Source organism: Callorhinus ursinus, unplaced genomic scaffold (genome assembly GCF_003265705.2).
Source record: "Callorhinus ursinus isolate GAN/ISIS: 27379988/994484 unplaced genomic scaffold, GSC_fseal_2.0 scaffold54, whole genome shotgun sequence".
Classification (NCBI taxonomy): Eukaryota; Metazoa; Chordata; class Mammalia; order Carnivora; family Otariidae; genus Callorhinus; species Callorhinus ursinus.
Genome location: NW_027397116.1, coordinates 6,639,381 through 6,659,704, shown reverse-complemented (window position 1 = coordinate 6,659,704; position 20,324 = coordinate 6,639,381). Strand labels below are relative to the sequence as shown.

Here is a 20,324-nt window from a genome sequence, read left to right as displayed (position 1 = left end):
AGCATTCCCTACACATCCATTGGCTATATGGAATTTACAATAAGGAGTATTGTACGTGGTACTATTATTTGTAAGTTATGTGCTATACATCTGTATATCTGTAATATTTATAACAAAGTACTTATATGGATATACGTACCTAATGCACACATCTTTGGGGTTTTTTTGGGTTTTGGGTTTGTTTGTTTTTTTTTTTTTTGCCACTGATTAAACATTTACCAGAACATCACTGGACATTAGATGCAGGGATGGTTATGGGAAACCATGGGAGCTGACCTCCATTTATTAGCTTCGAATGTGATGAGCCCTGAACATTCCTATGCTCTTTTTAAATTTCTTAGATGGATCTTTTATCTATGAATTTAACTAAAACTGACTTGAATGTGCTCATATTTTTGGCCTATATGATCTCAGGGGATAATGAGTTCCATATTTCTTATTCATGCTTCATAAGATTTTAGAAAAAAATTCTCTTTAATCAAGCAATGTTCAGGCTTGTTTTAAAATTAATTGCCCAGCATACATAAGATGCTCTCAATGGTCAGTCCTGGGAAGTAAGATTGAAGAGTCAGGAAAGGTGAAAGGGTGTTTTTATTTTCATTCTCTCTCAGTCTAAATTGGTTTCCTGAAAAAGAGTAAATACAAGATAAGAGAGGAGGAGGAGGGTCAGAAATGTGCTATGTGTCAGGGAAAGGAGAGTTTTATTTATTTAGATCCCACCATATTCAAGAAATATTTAAATGGCTTATAGAAATTCATATAATGCAATAGGATAAAAATAATGACAATAAAACCAAGGTCACGGGATAATCATGGTAGCATAGAAGGGGGAGCCGTAGATAAAGTGAGAGGACTAAAATGCATGCCCTAAGGTTTTGCATTACTGTTATGGGCAAACAGGATTCACCTCTACACATGGGAAATTTAGAGATCAAAATAAAAAGCTATAGAAACCAGCTTTTTCACAGACTTGGTCACAAAGACTTCTGGGCACTAAATAACACTTGTATTGGAGAAGGCAAAGAGCCATTTACAGAGTAGCCTGAGGCGTAAGAGCTAACTCATCCATTGAGCTACCTACCAGTCCTTCCCTCTGGTGATGCTTCTTCCTCCTATCAGCTGAACAGATTAGCATTCCAATGCTTCAGGATTCCACACTGAAGTGGTCTCTGTGGAAACCAGAGAGCTAAATTAGAGGAGCCTCTAACCTCTCTTGACCTTCTATTTACTTCAATGAGTACTTCAAAGGGCACTCCAGAATGTTCCCTTCACTCCAGACTGGGCTGTCATGTAAGGGTCATTCAAATAGTTCCCTAGGCAATTCTTTAAAACCTAGAAATCTATCTTTTCCTCCACCCTTCATCAAATTTTACCTCAGTCAAAGCCCAGTTGGAGTCCCAGGTGCTCCATTTTTGAGTATGCAATAATTGACTGAAAGGCTTATCCACTTTCCGTGAATAAAGCTAAATATTTTCCTGGCCACTTCCCAACCAGAATTATTTGAGATGGGATGCCTATTGGCAATAGGCAGTCCTGGGTAAATGATTAAAATGACATCACTGCCTTATATACATAGAAAGGAAGTCTGAGAGCCAAGGCAGAACGGGGTTGGGGGGGGGAATCAACAAGGCAGCTTTTTAAAGTACTGGTATTTTGCATCAACATCACAGTCAAGGCACTGGGGCTATTACACAGAATACATTTCCATTCAGGTCTGTTTTCGTTAAAAACTACGCTACAGCTGGAAAAAAAATAATTGCACCATTCTTTTGGAGAAATAACTGTCTCAAGAAAGACTTCCATTTCCAGAGAGATGGGAGTAGATTATTTTCCTACTCCTTCCACTAAGTACAGCTACACTTCTGTTGGGATGGTGTCAGAAAAAGCCAGCTGTGGAGCCAGGATTCACAGCCCCAGAGCTAGTAGCAAGGTCCTCTCTCCATGGCCTCAGTAGGAATTATATGGGGAGCTGGAGCTCCCACCACAACCCACCAGTAACAAGGAATTTCCCTCACTTGAATATCAACAATGAACAAATAAATTGGACAAAATTGACTAATTCCTCCAAAAATATAAGCCACCATAAATCCTCCCATATTGAGAAAGGGACAGGCAGGGCTAGGTAGGGAGAGATAGATAGGGGGCTCCATAATCAGGCTCACAGAAATCCCAAAAATGTGAAGGTGTAAGGAAACCAGAGATAAGGGAACACTCCAGACCCCCACGCCCTGGGTGTCTGAGGGGGGAGTCTTATTTATGACGGTCTCCTGTGGTCAACAGAAAATAAACAGACCCTAAAAAGTAAGCCATTAAAGATGTTATCACTAGTCCTACTTAGAAAAAGGTGCCGTCAAGTAGAGAAGTCAAAAAGATTTAAGTTCCCTGGTTAACTTTCTATAAAAGACCAACCCTAAAGGCCTTCAGTGGCAACCCTGTCGGGACTCCTCTCACTCCTGAGAGTTTTTTCTGTATCCTTGCTTAATAAACTTCTATCACTTTACTCACTCTCCTTTGTCGGAGAGATTCATTTTTCAATTCCGTGAGACAAGAACCTAGCTCTCCCGCATCACTATGAAACAGATAATAGCTCTCAAAGAAAGAAGGAAATCGAATTTATAATTTAAAAACTCCCCAAAATGAAATCTCCAGACCCAGGTGGTCTCAATGGAGAATTCTACCAAATGTTTGAAGAAGAATTAACACCAATCCTATACAATTCCTTCCAAAACATAAAATAAAAGGGAACAGTTCCTCCAACTAGTTTTATGAAGCTAGTGTTACCCTGATACCAATATCAGACAAAGGCAATAGTAAAAAAGAAAGACAAAAGGAGGGAAAGAAGAAGAAACATTTATAAACCTACTATGTCCTCACTAAATAACTATTTGTTATGGAATGTAAATCAATAACAGGACTCTTCCCCTAAGAGATTCAGGTTGGCATTATACACTCAGTAAACTTCTTTACATTTTAGTAGTATTACAGAACCAAAGCAATAAAGCAGAAATCATACAGGATCTGGATTAAGAGGATAACATGCAAGTTCTCCCTCTACCTCAGTGTTTCTCCACCCTTTAGAATGCTTCGGGATCCTTGGAGCAATTATTAAACAAACTTCTGGACCCCACTCAAAGAGTGTCTGATTCCAAATATCTGGGTTGGAGCCTGAGAATTCACCTGCCTAACAAGTTCCAGGGGACACGGATGCTGCTGGTCCAGGATCTACACGTTGAGAACCACCGCTTTACTACTTCGTAGCTCTAGGACTATAAGGATACCACCTATCTAAGTTTAATGTCCTCCTTTGTAAAATTCATACGGCAATAATATCGATCCAAATTATCTAAAAAAGAGTCAGCTATGAAAATCAAAATAAGAAAATGTGAAAAATAAAATAAGAAAAAGTATGTGGAAAAAATATATATTTTATCAATTAGGAAGAATTACATGAATTCCTTCATTCAAAGAATATCTTTTATAACACATATTATGTGTAATCATTGGAGCTCATAGTCTAGTATGGAAGACAAACATTAAACAGATATTTAATTTTGAGTGTAAATGTTATTTGTCATTAATAAAAATATTTGAACAAAGTTTTAAAAAACTTGAAATAGGAAGCAATAAAGTAAAAAAAAAGTGACTAGAAAAATAAACCAAGTTAATGCCAAAGAGTGAGGTCAAAGGAAGGTTCAAGATAAAACCCTGTCAACCCATCCCCAAACTTGAGTGTACTGGATTCCTTCTCTAGAAAAATTAATTAAGGAAATAATCTCCAGCCCTCCTAAATTACTGTCAAGCAAGTTGAGAAAGTTTTGAGGTATGTGGAGTATAAAAGGTACAACAATCAGACCCAGTAAAAAGAGGCAATTGAAGAGGGGAGATACATCCAATGTCCAGCCCCAGCACCTTCAGGAAGCAGTCCTGACCACTCACTTCAGCCTTCAACAGCACTTTGTGTCTTGCAAGTTACTACTCTGAGCATGCTGCCTCTTACTAAATCTGAATGGAAATAAACTGGATGTTTTCCTCAATCAAGCCCACACTGCAGCTTGAGTCACCTTTAGGCCAAAATGTATTCTCCTGTGCTCATCAGAAGACTTTCAAGGAGGGCTTTATTTTGGGGGGAATGATTTCTTAGCTTTTTCAAGCGGGCAGTGAACAAGGACTCTGTCTGCCCTCCAAGAATAACCAGCAAGCTGGAAGAGCCCAAAGCTACCCATCTGCTTTTCGTGGCAAATTGGTGATTTGCTCACAAACTTGAAAATTCAGACAAATAAAAGCAGGGTTAGATTGGAGGTCCCTTTTTTTGCTCTGCTTTATGTCCTTTTAAAACTAAAAATTATACTCTTTTTTCTGCTCAGTACTTCAAAAAGGCAAAATATAGGATTTCCTCAAAGAGCTTTCTATAAATTATGGAAGAAAGAGTTTTGTCTTCCAGAACTCACTTTCCAGGAAGAGACCAAATTTCTAATTTTAAAATGTAAAATTTACACTTGCTGCTCCTGTGTCTCATTCACAACAGCGGACGAGTCTATAGTCTCGATCAGACAGGCATTCGTAGGTGATAGGACAGTGTGCCATCAACTTAATTTAGTATCTTGAATCTATCTTGGGATAGTTTATCCTTGAAAAATATCTCCAAAGGTCCATTCAACCACCATCTCTAATTTACTTTATCTTTGTCATTGTTATTCCTCTTTCTTCTCTCCACACTGATCTAGGAATAGAATTGTGTATCTTGATTTGAGAGACCCAAAGAGACCCAACTGGCCCAGTTCACCACATGTTTTTTCCCATTTTTTGTATTATGTTATGTTAATCACCATACATTACATTAGTTTTTGATGTAGTGTTCCATGATTCATTGTTTGCATATAACACCCAGTGCTCCATTCAGTACGTGCCCTCTTTAATACCCATCACCAGGCTAACCAGTCCCCCACCCCCTCCCCTCTAGCCCCTCAGTTTGTTTCTCAGAGTCCATAGTTTCTCATGGTTCATCTCCCCCTCCGATTTTCCCCCCTTCATTTTTCCCTTCCTGCTATCTTCTTCATTTTTTCAAGCCTAGAATCACCACCGTCACTCATCCCTCATCCCAGTACCACCCTCTCCTTTGTGTTAGAGCTGCTTTGAGAGGGAAAACTCCCAGGTCTATTTGCATATGTAAGAAGTAAGGGAAGACAGACCTATAAAGAGAACAGTTGTGGGGGGAAAAAAGCAAAGTGAAGACTGTTACAGGCTGGACTCTCCTGAAATCAGACTCTGACTCAGATTTGTGTACAGGAAGCTAAATAGTCACAACGTTCAGGATGAACACCTGTTGGAGAGAGAAGGATGCAGATTGGACAGAGAAGTTGGCTGTTACAGCAAAGGTGTCAACCAATCTCATGGAGAGCTCTAGAGTTGGCACAGCCCTGCACAGTCTTTTTACCCTACGTTGTACTTGACTAGCCACTGGATTCCAGATGCTCCCCAGGAAAGGAGAATGATCTTGATTCAGGTGGCTCTCTTCAGTGGAGGACGAAACACCAGATGGGAACTTCGCCACTAACACTTCAGGCAGCTGGAGGAAGGAGTATATAAGTCTTAAGAGAGAGCTGGACAACACACCAAGCATCTATGACAATGACTAAGCTATCCCACTCTTTTTATAATTTTGCCTTAATCTACCAAACTGTAGCAGCTCAGGCTCATTGTTAACAAGAGGAATGGGGAGGATCAGTCAGGATCCCAATAGGATAGAGATGACTCACTCATGATAGGACAATGTAAAGAAGGCTTAATTACAGTGGAGCTATTTGCAAAGATATAGGTCAAGTACAAAGGAATAACAAGGAGGCCATGTAGACATTAGTACTCCTAGGCCAGAAGGAAGAAGAAGAAGGAAAGAACACTGGAACACAGAAGGCAAATACCATGTAAGGGCAGCCACATTGAAAGGAGCAGAGACATTCAGTTGAGGTTACAGCCAGCTCAAAGTCCTCACAGAGAGGAGCCAGGGGACTGAATACATCAACCTTACCTTCTTACTAGGGCTCCCAACTGGCCCAACCCAACCAAGCAAGGGAGCCTATTGCTGCCACCCACTTAGGCCAGCCTCCTGGGACAGAGAGCTAGAAGACAAGAGTAGAGAATGGAGGCACAGATAGAAACTATGACAGTGACTTAAAGGGACATTTATTTGCTCCAAACACACAGCTTCATGCTAGCTCCCATTTCCAACAGTGAATATATAAGGTAATGTCAATCAGTTTCCACAACTGAGGCCACACCTTAGAGAACAAATTCATAATGCAAAATACATTAGCAGTGGGGGTCCATGAATGTTGAGAGATCAGGAGAGGTCTGTCTTTCAAAAAAATTTTTTGACCCTTTGGAATGTGCTGATAATGAAAGTCAATGATGTGGTGTGTTTAGAGGTTTAGGGTTAAGAAACAGAAAAAGAACATAACAATAATGAGAAGGTAACACCTGGGAATATACCAGTGACCTGAGAGCCTAAAAACAAACAAGTTGAGGTTTATGGACACGGAGTTAGAATCAGTGCAAACTTGGTATTTGTATCTTTAAAAATTCCACAAGTGATCCTGATGCACAGTTGTGGTTAAGAGCCATTGTCATGTCCCTGAATGGATAAGCTCATGGTAGAAATACGAGGGACTCCTGCAAAACACTGAAGAAAGAAGAAAGAGAAAGAAGAAAGAAAGCAAGCAAGCAAGCAAGCAAGCAAGCAAGCAAGCAAGCAGGACATTTTAGCCTTTGACTGATTTAAAGAACAAGAAGTTATAAAGTATTTGGAGACTATTTTCTTAAGGCTAATGCCAAGCAATTTGAACATAAAAACAACTTGTCTCTTTCTCATCTGATTAGTGTTTATTATTCATATCAGGCTATTCACAGCTATTTACTCTTTGTAAATATGATCTCCAGAGCACATAGAGGAGAGGATATTACTGAGAGTTTTCTCAGTATATAACTCAATGAAGCCCCATATATGTCAAAACCGTAAAAATAAGTGGCAGAGTCTTAGAGAGATGTTAGGAAAATGGCAATCTCAACTCACCTAATAATCCCTCCACTCCTGACTCCACTCTGTATATTCTTGAGCCAAACTGCTGCTGGGGTCCATGGTCACATAGGTATAGTTAAGACCCTGGCCTCTGCACAGAATCAAGTAGAGAGAAATGACACTAGCATTTCTCTCTGGGGAGCTGGCCCAATGGAAGCTAAGAAAAACTAGCAGGGTGGACTGAGTCCTCCCTACCTCCCGAAGCTAGAAGAATGCAAGGAGTCGTGGGAGAAGGGACAGCGCAGCAGCCCCTCTCTACTGGCAGAAAAGTAACCATTTGTACTTGGCACACCCACAACCAGACCTGCATGTCCGTGAGCACAGCATAGAATAACATCTAAAGGTGTTCAGCACCCAGAGAAGGGAAGAAGTAGGAGCACTAAGCAAGTATAGAAGTTTTATAATCAATGAAAAAGGATGAAATTCCCTCATTTAAAAAAGACTGACAGATTAAGCTAAACAACAAAAATAAAGCTATATTCTATTTATAAGAAACACACTATGAAAAAAGAGATGAAGAATGGTTGACAATAGAGCAAAGGGCAAGAAAATACCAGGCAAACATCAAGAAAAACAACAGTGGCAAAAAAAATACCAGATAAGGAGAATTTAAAGACAAAAACATGAATCAGAATGAAGAACATTATATTAGTAAAAGGCACCATGTATGAAGATAAAATAGTGATAAACCTAAATGCATCACATGACAGTTAAATATATAACACACATAAAAATAAAAGAAAATTTGGCTAAAACACAATTATAAGAAGTGATTTTAATATGTTTCTTACAGAATTAAACATATCTAATATACAAGTAATAAGTAAGTCAAGGGTAAATTAAGTAACACTTGATTCTAGAAAGAGGACCTTAAAATCCTTGAATAGAGTATATATTTATTCCATATATTTATAAGATATTCCCAAAAGCAGGGCACCTGGGTGGCTCAGTCAGTTAAGTGTCTGCCTTTGGCTCGGGTCATGATCCCAGGGTGCTGGGAGCTAGTCTTGGATCAGGCTCCCCGCTCAGCAGGGAGTCTGCTTCTCCCTCTCCCTCTGCCTCTGCCTCTGCCTCCCCCACCATTGTGTTCTCTGTTTCTCTTTTGGGCGTGCATGCGCACACACGCTCTCTCTCTTGCACGCTCTCTCTTTCCCTCTCAAATAAATAAATAAAATCTTTTAAAAAAAGACATTTGCAAAAGCAACTTTTATATTTGACCACAAAAGAAAAGTTTAAGAAATTTAATGTAATAGAAATCTTACAGGTCATGTTTTCTGATAATAAAATTACAAATGAGAAAAAGTTGATGCCAAAAATATTAAATACTTAGAAGTGCATTTATAAATATCTAGATAATCCTTGGTTCAAAAGGTGAAGCTAATTCACAAGCTGTCTGAAGATCTGAAGAGTAATGGAAAGAGGTACACTTCATATCAAATCCTATGAGACTTAGCAAAAGCTAAAATTACAGCTTTAAATGCCTTCATATTTGAAAAACAGAATGTATGAACTTAGTTCTTTTGTTTTAATAAATTAAAAGTAAACCATTAAAATAAATGAAAAAATACATAGGAAGGGGAGCCTGGGTGGCTCAGCCGGTTGAGCCTCCAACTCTTGGTTTTGGCTCAGGTCATGATCTTACAGCCATGAGAACAAACCCCGCCATGGGCTATGCACTCAGCAGGGAGTCTGCTTGAGATTCTCTCCCTCTCCTTCTGCCCCTCCTCTCTTTTTCTGTCTCAAATAAATAAATAAATCTTTTTAAAAAAAAATACATAGGAAGAGGGAAATAAATCTAAAATGTGGTTTTGGTGAAGTAGAAAATAAAGTTAATAGATATGATAAATAAACCCAAAAGTTTGCTTTTGGGAAAAAAATAACAAACAATAACAAACAATACCATTGTGTACTTGATTACAGTACAAATAGATCTGACTAAGAATGAGGAAAGGAATAAAATCAGATTCAGGAGAGATCAAAAGAAGTATAAGAAAATATTTCATACTAATCTGTGACAAAAAATCTTAAACCCATAAGAAGGAAATGATTTGCTACTATTATAAAAATAATTTTTACAAGATGTGGAGAACTTGGATAGACCAACAACTACAGAAGGAAATGGGAAAGGTGATTTAAATCTACTGTGAACAGGACACAGGACAGGAGGGTCAATGGCTAAGTTCTACCCAATCTTTACAGAACAGATCATGTCTATGTTATTGAAAATATTCTGGCCATAGGGGGCACCTGGGTGGCTCAGCCAGTTGAGCATCCAATCCTTGATTTTGGCTCAGGTCTCAAGGTCATGAGATCAAGCCCTACATTGGGCTCTCTGTGCTCAGGGTGGAGTCTGCTTGAGGTTCTCTCTCTCCCTCTTCCTCTGCCCCTCCCACTGCTTGCTCACTCTAAATAAGTAAATAAAAAAATAAAATCTTTAAAAAAATATATTCTGGCCATAGAAATTATGGTTCCCAATTCACTCTATTAGGCCAGAATATAACAAGGAAATCAAAATAATCTCACTCTTAAATATAAAAGAAAAATACCCAAATAAAATAGAACTCTAGCAATCAAATGAATAATACACTATGACTAAGGAAGGCTTATTCCAGAAATGCAAAGGTAATTCAATAGACAATAACTATAACCCCTCCATGAATTCCTTATCATACCTTCTACTCTCTTACTGCTATCTCGAGCTTTCTGGCTCATTTTCTTTGGTACTCAACTCCTACAATTATGTCCCCCTGACAGGATCTCCAATCCATTGATCATACAACAGTATCACTGGCCCCACCCCTCCCCCAACTTTACTCCATGATCAGTCATTATAATCAGGTCCTTACATATGCCTTGGACAGTCTTGCCATCTCTAGCTTTACACCTTTTGGGAAATAACAACCCTGGCTATATCTAGCACCCCAACCCTCATGCCCTCACGGGGGTATCCGAACATGACTAAGGAAAACACATAACAACCTTGAATGGTCACTGAAGTTTGTTACTGACCCTCACAAAAACACACATATACTGTCTCCAAATCCTCCTCTTCTATACTCAGTGTTTCTCTTTTCAACTTTTATTGAGAAAAATGTTAAGCATACTTAGAAGTTACAATGGCAGAATGAAGATCTATATACGCTACCCCTAAATTCACTAATTACTAATATTCTTGTCACATTTTCTTGATACATGGACATATATATAAAAATAAAATGTATGCATGTGTTTATTACACACACATGTGTATTCTTTTGGCTGAAGCATTTAAGAGTTCATCTTTATCATTCCTAAATACATTAGCATGTATACCCTAAAAATATTTCCCTATAGGACTGCAATACAATCACACTCGGAAAATTTACCACTACTACAGTATTATTATTTAATAGCCCATATTCAATTTCCCCATTTCTCCTATAATATCCTTTACAGATTTTTTGATTATTGATAATGGTGGTAATAGCCGGGGTCACAGTACTATTTTAATCTAAGATTCAATCAAGGATCATGCATTACATTTAATTATTATTCTTGAACTCTGTATTAACTTCATTCCAATCAGACTTTCACTGCACACTGCACTCCCCTGGGGGCTTCTTGTCGAGGTCACCAATGTCTTCCATGTTACTAAGTCCAATATCCTCTTACTTGGCCTATTACTAGCATCTTGACACGCCTGATCACACCCTCCTCCTTGAAAAATGTTCTTCCCTTAGTTCCAAGACACCATACTCTCCTGGTTTTCCTCTCACTAATCTTGCCCTTTTTCATCATTCCCCAGTATCTTAATGTTAGTTCTCTTGTTCTCTTCATCTGTGCTCACTAGCAATCTCAATCTTTTGGCTTAAATATTCTATATAATGACTCCCAATTTTGTATATCTAGCCCAGACCTCCCACTTAAATTCCAAATTCATATATCTGTCTTCTGAACAGAATTTCAGAAAGATACTCTGAATGTAAAGGGAAAGGAGGGGGAGAAATCTTTTATTTTCCACAGACATTTAAGTCTCTTAATTTGTATTTGCCCCTTATACTGGTTCCTAGGTAAGAAACTCTATCATTATGAAAAATTCAATTAGCCAAAATTAAAATGTAAATATAATGCAGTTCCAATTAGAATCTCAATAGGTGGTGTTATTTTGGAATTTGATAACTACCGAAGTTTACATAGATTAATAAATGACTAAAAAGAACCAAAAGGAGTGTGTGAAAGGAGACACAAGATACAGGGCACAACTGAAAGCCACTGTAATCAGATCAATGCAGTAATGGTAAGAATAGACTTTTCAATCACGGAAAAGAATGAAATACAGAAAAAGATCACAGTGTATATGGGGTTAAAAATAAAGCAAAGGTGGAAAAGAGATAATTATTATTTAATGATGCTGCCATAGCTGACTATGCATCCAGGAAAAAAAATAAAACTGTTCCCCTATTTTATATAATATACAAAACTGAATTTTAAGCAATTAATGGCTTCAACACACCATGAAAAACAATTAAAATCTTGCAAAAAAGTGCAGTCTACAACAAAGTAAGGCTGGAAGATACCATTTTAATAAGACTGACAACCCAGAAAGACAGACTCTGTGTTTACAATGCAGAACACATCCAAAAATGAATGTGCAGAATGTGCAGGAAGAAATTTGCAAAATTTTATTCTTTCTGAAGACTTTTGGGAACTCCTTTAAAGTGATTTGTTACATCCTCATAGTCTTATGAGCTGTCATTTGGTAAGGATACAAGGAATGGGTTCCTAGCGGTCCAAGGCAGTTAGTCTTTGGGCTGGGACAACAGATATGCCCTTTACCAGTTTACCCCTTGGCTAACAGTTACTGCTAAGATGAAGTCTTCTTTACCTTAATACTCCACAACCAACCCCCCCCCCAAAAAAAACACCACATGAAAGAAATATGAACTCCCAGGTCTCCCCAAGTGAAGATTATTTTTTAAAAGTTCCTTCACATTAGATTCCAAACTAATAGAAAATGTCCAAGGGATCTATAGATAATCTAGAGAAGAACAATTCCAAATAACCATCAAATATGTGAAAAGAGGTACAAACTCTTGGTGCAGCCACTATGAAAAACATCAAAAATGTTCCTCAAAAAGTTAAAAATAGAACTACCATAAGATCCAGCAATCCCCTCTGGGTATTTATCCAAAAGAAATGAAAACACTAACTCGAGAAGATATCAGGGGCACCTCGGTGGCTCAGTTGGTTAAACGACTGCCTTTGGCTCAGGTCATGATCCTGAAGTCTCAGGATCGAGTCCCGCATCGGGCTCCCTGCTCAGCAGGGAGTCTGCTTCTCCCTCTGACCTTCCCCCTTCTCATGTACTCTCTCTCTCTCATTCTCTCTCAAATAAATAAAATCTTAAAAAAAAAAGAAGATATCTGTACCCCCATGTTCATTGCAACATTATTTACAATAGCCAAGACATGGAAACAACCTAAGTGTCCATCGATCGATGAATGAATAAAGAAAATGTGTATACACACACACACAGAAATATTCTTTAAAAAAAAAAAAAGGAAATCCTGCCATTTGTGGCAACATGGGTGGACCTTGAGGGCACTATGCTGAATGAAATAAGTCAGGCAGAGAAAGCCAAATACCGTATGATCTCACTTATACATGGAATCTAAAAAACAAAAAACTTATAGATACAGAAAAGAGACTGATGGTTTCCAGAAGAGGCAGTTGGGTAGTGGGTGAAACAGATGAAGGTGGTCAAATGGTACAAACTTCCAGTTATAAAATAAACATCATGGGGATGTCATGTATAGCATGGTGACTACAGTTAATACTGTATTGTATATTTGAAAGTTATTAAGAGAGTACATCTTAAAAGTTCTCATAACTATGTGAGGTAATGGATGTCAACTAGACTTATCGTGGTGATCATTTCACAATATTTATGAATATCAAATCATTATGGTGTACACCTGACACTAATGTTATATGTGAGTTATATCTCAACTTTTTAAAAAGGTACAAACTCATTTGTCAGGACATGAAAACAGCACTTGAGATCTAGCAGACAGACAAAAACTAAAAATAACAATAATACCTATTATTGGCAGGGATAAGGAGGAAATGGTAGAAATGGGAAATGTTGCAACCTTAACCTATGTATGGACAGATGGGTTACTGTAAAAATATTTCTTTAGTAAAATTCTTGAATTAACATCTTTTTTAAAAAGCTGCATGAAAACAGTAGCCCCAAATGGAAGTATATACCTTCCAAGTAGGTTCGTTTACCCAGAGAAATGCCCAAGATCCTGGGAGAGGAGACAGAAGATAAAGATGAAGAGTTAGAGAAGAAGAAAGAAAGGTCAAAGTGGCCAAGAGCTCTCTCTGTTCTACCCCAAGATTGCCTCCCAGCCATTTAGCCAAAGCACTAGCAATTTCCTGAAGGATTAAAAACAAAAACAAGGGCGCCTGGGTGGCTCAGTTGGTTAAGCGACTGCCTTCGGCTCAGGTCATGATCCTGGAGTCCTAGGATCAAGTCCCACATCAGGCTTCCGGCTCAGCGGGAAGCCTGCTTCTCCCTCTGACCTTCTCCCCTCTCATGCTGTTTCTCTCTCTCTCTCTCTCTCTCAAATAAATAAAATAAAATCTTAAAAAAAAATAAAAATAAAAAAACAAAAACAAAAACACATCTCACCAGGAGTAATGAGTACTGATTTCCAACACAATTAAAATCCTTTTAACCAGCACTGAAAGCCACCAGCACACAAAATAAGTTATATTACAGTTGTTTGTAGTTTGGAATTTATTTGTCCGTAAAAACAGTATAATCAATCTCCTAAAGCAGCTCAAACTTAAATCACTTTAATGGACAATGAGAAGAGAAAATGTAAAATCTTGTTACTAAAGTTCATTATTTCAGCAACATTCTGTGTCGACCTTGAAACCTAAACTCCATTTGTAATAATGTTTCTGGTCTTGGTCGTCTCCTAAATCGTGTATGTGCTCCTGATCCTCCCCTGACTCTTCAGTTGGAGAATAATGAGATCAACATCTACTACTTAACCCTGGTCAAGTTCAGGATAGTTTTTGCATGCATCATTTTTAATTTAATCCTCACACAACTCATGATATAGATATTATTATCCCCTCCCTTAAACAAGGCTCTAAAATACCTGTCCCTGCCATATAACCAATAGGTGGCCGAGGGAGACATATCTGACTCTGAAGCCATGTTCTTCTTACCTACTACACCACCAAAGTTCCAGTGTTCTGCCCCCAGAACCCTAGGTCACCCACCACTGGCCCTGGGCTCCTAGACTATGTGCCTAACCAAATTCTAGAAACACTAGGCTCCCGGACCTTTACCACCACCCATGTTTTGTTCACAACCATTGACCCAGAAGAGAGTGTGTGGGCATCCGAGTAACACATCTTGGTTCCTGAGAACATTCCTTGGGGCAAAATGGATCTTCCACTCCAATGTACGGAATAATTCTAGATCCATTGGTGAGCTCCTGTCTGGTGTTTGGTTGCATCTGTGGAGGCTATAGACATAAGGATTGTGTTTTAATTCCTGCCGAAATTTAACCAGGGTCCAACTGGCTGTAGATACTCCACATTCGGGAACGCTTTGACTCATGAATGTCTATGATCTTGCATGCTAGCCCCATATGAATCCAGCACACGAGGTTCTTGTTTAATAGGTGACCTTCTCAAAATAGCCTCAGATATTAGCTCTCCCTGCAAGGTCTCTCTGGGGAAGCTTAAGAGACAGATTTGCCTTTCAGCTTTCCAAATCCTCTGTTTGGGATTTCAGAAAATAACCCACAATCAGCACTCCCTGTACCTATCATCGCTTTACTTTTTAGAGAGTTGAATCACTTGGAGCTTTGTACTATATTCATTTTCACTGATCTCATTTTTTCCCCTTTCTTCATTTTTTCCACTTAAGGGGCCATTTTCCCACATTTTGTCTAAGGCTCTGTCTCATGAGAGGTGATAATAACTAAGTTAAGTGCTAAAAACTTCCAAGATGTTTCTTGTGGATCATTTTGGGTGGTTGCTTTTCTTCTTCCTAACACAAAAGGCAAAAGAGATGGAAGGACAGGATGTCGTTGAGATACTCTAACGCGTCTACAGCTGAACCGACATGAGCTCACTTCCTGTCCTGGGAGAAATGGAATTTTTAAGAACTGAATTTCTCAAGCGATATCATCATCCTGTGAGGGGGGCAAAGTCTATGAGACCAAGGACTCCAAGGGAGCAGGATGCTCTTCCAACAAAGAGTTCTGTAAGCACAGAGGCAGATGGACCCGTGTGAACAAGCAAAGGAGGCCAGAGTTCAAGTTGGCCACACCTGAACTCTGGAGGCTTCTAAGAGGAAGAATTGTGCCACAGCATTAATTCAACGAGAAAACACATTCATTCATTCATTCATCTACACCAGTTATTGAAGATCTACTCAGTTCATGATACATTATGCTAGGCACTAGAATAGCAAGATAATTAAGACTCAGTTCTTACCACCAAAGAACCACCACCACCCCCGACCCCACTCAAGGGCAGTGGCTTCTAGTGTTTTCTGTCATGTTGCTTCTGTTTTAATATCAAAACTTTGGTAAGAGTAAGGATAGTAACTGGTATTTACCCCAAAGATACAAATGTAGGGATCCGAAGGGCTACGTGCACCCCGATGTTTATAGCAGCAATGTCCACAAGAGCCAAACTGTGGAAAGAGCCAAGATGTCCATCGACAGATGAATGGATAAAGAAAAGGTGGTATATATACACAATGGAATAGTATGCAGCCATCAAAAGGAATGAGATCTTGCCATTTGCAACGACGTGGATGGAACTGGAGGGTGTTATGCTGAGCGAAATAAGTCAATCAAAGAAAGACATGTATCATATGATCTCACTGATATGAGGAATTCTTAATCTCAGGAAACAAACGGAGGGTTGCTGGAGTGGTGGGGGGTGGGAGGGATGGGGTGGCTGGGTGATAGACATTGGGGAGGGTATGTGCTATGGTGAGTGCTGTGAATTGTGTAAGACTGATGAATCACAGACGTGTACCTCTGAAACAAATAATACATTTTATGTTAAAAAAAAAAAAAGAAGAAGATAGCAGGAGGGGAAGAATGAAGGGGGGGAAGTCGGAGGGGGAGACGAACCATGAGAGACGATGGACTCTGAAAAACAAACTGAGGGTTCTAGAGGGGTGGGGGTGGGGGGATGGGTTAGCCTGGTGATGGGTATTAAAGAGGGCACGTTCTGCGTGGAGCACTGGGTGTTATGCACAAACAATGAATCATGGAACACTACATCAAAACTAATGATGTAATGTATGGTGATTAACATAACATAATAAAAAAAAGAGTAAGGATAGTAAATCTACTCTTAACATCCATTGATTGGGAAAATACTTGTGCCTACGGACTTACAGATTCCTTACAGTAAGTCAGGGCAGTACCAGGGTACGGAGAAGCACTAGGTCAATGAGATGAACAATAAAAGCAAAATGAAAAAAGGTGAACCTTGCTCAGCTAGGCATGAGACAGGACTTAGCTTCTAAATTAAAAACTGTTGATGTCTGGGCCCACTGCACCCACACAAACATCTACTAATTCTTTGCCTGATGCCCTAAATTCCTTATTAGTAATAGCTCTGTGACATACAAAGTACTATCAGAATCATCATCTTGCATACTCTTTCCAGTGCCCCCGTGAGATAAGGATTACTAACAACTAGGGGACAGACCGCTGAGGTGGTTTGCACAAGATCCCTGAGCTAGAATGGCAGAACCATTCCTCCACTTCACCCATGATCCTTGCAATTTTGATGTGCTTTTTACAACATCAGGCTGGTTCTGCTAATAAAGGCCATGCATGATCCCCCCAAATGTACTACGTATGTCCCATATTACAAATGGGAGGAAGGAAGAAAGGGGGGAGGGAGGAAGGAAGGGGAAAAGAAGAGACAGACACTTAGCTAAGTGTTTTTTATAATTTTATCATCCTCCTCACCTGCCTACTGATGTAATTATTTTACAGATAATTTTATATATAAGGAAACTAAAACTCAGATTGAATTGCTTGCCCAGTGTCACACAGCCCATAAGAAATGAAGCCAGATTTATAGCAGCAATGTCCACATTAGCCAAACTGTGGAAAGAGCCAAGATGTCCATCGACAGATGAATGGATAAAGAAGAAGTGGTATATATACACAATGGAATATTATGCAGCCATCAAAAGGAATGAGATCTTGCCATTTGCAACGACGTGGATGGAACTGGAGGGTGTTATGCTGAGCGAAATAAGTCAATCAGAGAAAGACATGTATCATATGACCTCACTGATATGAGGAATTCTTAATCTCAGGAACAAACTGAGGGTTGCTGGAGTGGAGGGGGGTGGGAGGGATGGGGTGGCTGGGTGATAGACATTGGGGAGGGTATGTGCTATGGTGAGCACTGTGAATTGTGCAAGACTGTTGAATCACAGATCTGTACCTCTGAAACAAATAATGCAATATATTTTTAAAAAAAAAGAAGAAGAAGAAGATAGCAGGAGGGGAAGAATGAAGTGGGGGGAATTGGAGGGGGAGACGAACCATGAGAGATGATGGACTCTGAAAAACAAACTGAGGGTTCTGGAGGGGAGGGGGGTGGGGGGATGGGTTAGCCTGGTGATGGGTATTAAAGAGGGCACGTTCTGCATGGAGCACTGGGTGTTATACACAAACAATGAATCATGGAACACTACATCCAAAACTAATGATGTAATGTATGGTGATTAACATAACAATAAAAAATTAAAAAAAAAAATGAAGCCAGAACTAAATCCCAAGTCCAACTAAATCCACAGCCCACACTCCTAGATCCTTACCTCCCTGTCTAGTATGGTTCATGTAGGCAACTTTTGAGGAGCTCTCATAACATCTGAGGATCATTTTTCTCATCCTTCAAATGGGACATTAACAGAAACTACCATTTTTTAAAGATGTATTTATTCACTTGAGAGAGAGAAAAAAAAAATAAAAAAAACATGTGCAGGCAAGGGTGGGGAAAGGGAGAGAGAATCTTTCAAGCAGACCCCCGCTGAGTGCAGAGCCACCTTGGAGCTCCATCCCAGGACCCTGAGATCATGATCCGAGCTGAAGGCAGATACTCAACCAACTGAGCCACCCAGGCGTGCCGAAACTACCATTTTTTAAGCATACTTTACCTACTTCCTTTTCAGGTCTCACAAATGCGCTGCATGATAGGTACTTTAGCCCCATTTTATTGGAAAAGACTGGATCTCAAAACAGCAAAGGCAGAGCCCAGATTTGAACCCAAGACTCTCCCATACCACAACTCAAGCACTTTCCACTATCCTGTGCCATCTCTCCAGAGCACGGGCACATGGTGGGGAACAAATGAGACGATGAATTTGAAAACCCTTCATAAAGCATACCCAAGTACACTAATATTATCATTGGTATTAGTAATAGTTACGTTCCAATTATTCAGCTGAAATGTTAGAGGTTAGAGACTGAGTAACTTGCCCAAGATTACACTGCAAAGAAATGACAGTTGGGTTTGTAGTCCAAGTTTTAAGTCCTAGCCCAGTGAACTGTTCACTTCCTGCTGTGACTCAATTTACTGGTGCCTCAGCCTCCTCGGCACTAAAATGCAAGCAATGCTAACTGGCTGTATGAGACATCTACTGGATGCCCCGGCAAAGGACTTTTCTTCCTTCCCTCCACTGGGATCACAGAGCTGCACAAAACCGCATTTTGAAAGGTCATCTCCATGCTCAGTGGCTACTTATGGAAACACTGACTCCAATAAGATCTGTGAAAAGTTACCTCAGTTGTGCAAGCCACTTGTGGTGGTGCTGTGGTAATCGTAGATTTGGGGCAAATGGTGTTTTTTTCATGTCATCATCCTTTCAACAAATGTCCCACCCGCTCCTTCTACAGGGAAGAACTCTAATGACCTAAGGCACCGGAACTTCAGTACTACTAACACCATCTTCATAATCAATTCATGCTGTCAAGATGCTTCCAGGAATTGTACAATTCAGCAACTGAGGTTCTCAAAACAAATAAAAAGACCAAGTTCTCCAGGGTCGGATTTTCCCATGGGAGCATCTAATTCAGCGGATGTTTAACTAGTGCCAGATTTATCAGGATACTTCCAACCCTGCATCTGATAAGAAGTGTCTGGAGAATAAAATCTTCTCTTTCTCCTCCTGGACCTAAACAACTGGAACCTCGCTACTCCCAGACGCCACAGAATTAGCATTAGCCTCTGCTACTTGCAAGGAGGTCACCCAGATAAGGCTGTGCATGGTTTATACATATATTTAAAAATGGAATTCCTCCAGCAGTTGTAGTCCCAACACACTTTTTCTCAGGCAACTCCTTCATGGGCATAGATCTTCCTAGAACACGTTTATTTCGATTTTCTAGTGATTACTGTGATGGTAAAGTTATGGGTGCCCACAGCAGACTATCCTCACAGTGAGGCTGTTCATACAGTTCATTCGGGGTGAGGCAACCCCATGAAGCAGGTAGGGCACATTCCACTGATTCTTAACTCATAGGCAGTTTTCAGGAATGGCACACATATCTGGTCAAAGTTCTCCTAGAAAAGCGACAGCACAGTTCTCTCTCTGCGCTCCCATAGCACTTTGTTCTTCGTATGTAGAAGCTTGTGGTTTATCTGTGTGTATGTCTTTCTCCTTCATAGCCTGTGAGTTCCCTCAAGAGCAGACCAAAGCCACAGATAATTGATTTCTTATATTTGCATCATCAAGCACAATGCCAGGAGTCCAAAAAATGTCAAATGAATAAACTGTTAACTAATTAATATGAGCCCAAGAATATACACTGTTGCTGTCTTTTGATGGACAGGGTTCAGTGAAGCAACAATCTGGATGGACTATGTAGGTTAGGTCAATTTGTGTAACTTGTGTTCCTTTGATCTATCATTAACCAAGTGGCTGGATCTCTTAAGTGACGGACAGAGCCATGGTTCTGAAAGAACACTTGTCAGCAATGCAAACCACTCCATTTGCTCTGGAGTCAGTTCCCCAACCTCAGCTCTGAGATGAGCTCTCAAACAAAACCCACTAAAACTCTAGAGTGAAGTCCCCTGTGTTTCTCTTTTAGCCTAGAATAGAGCACTCTAGTCAATGGCTCATTGCCAATCTTTCTCTCCATTGAAACCCCACAGAACATCGCCTGTCTCTCAGCATTGACACATCCCTTTGCTTAACAAA

The 20,324-nt window shown here is 39.7% G+C and overlaps 1 long non-coding RNA gene across 1 annotated transcript in view; it reads right to left on the bottom strand.

The window, feature by feature from the left end:
• Positions 1–494: 494 nt before the first annotated feature.
• LOC141371041 (uncharacterized) overlaps positions 495–20,324 on the bottom strand; it is a 68,977-nt gene continuing 49,147 nt past the window's right edge. The window contains exons 4-5 of the long non-coding RNA XR_012375645.1: positions 1,082–1,169; positions 495–625 (exon numbers count right to left, since the gene is read on the bottom strand). This is a non-coding gene — a long non-coding RNA (uncharacterized lncRNA). The remainder of the gene's footprint in view (positions 626–1,081; positions 1,170–20,324) is intronic.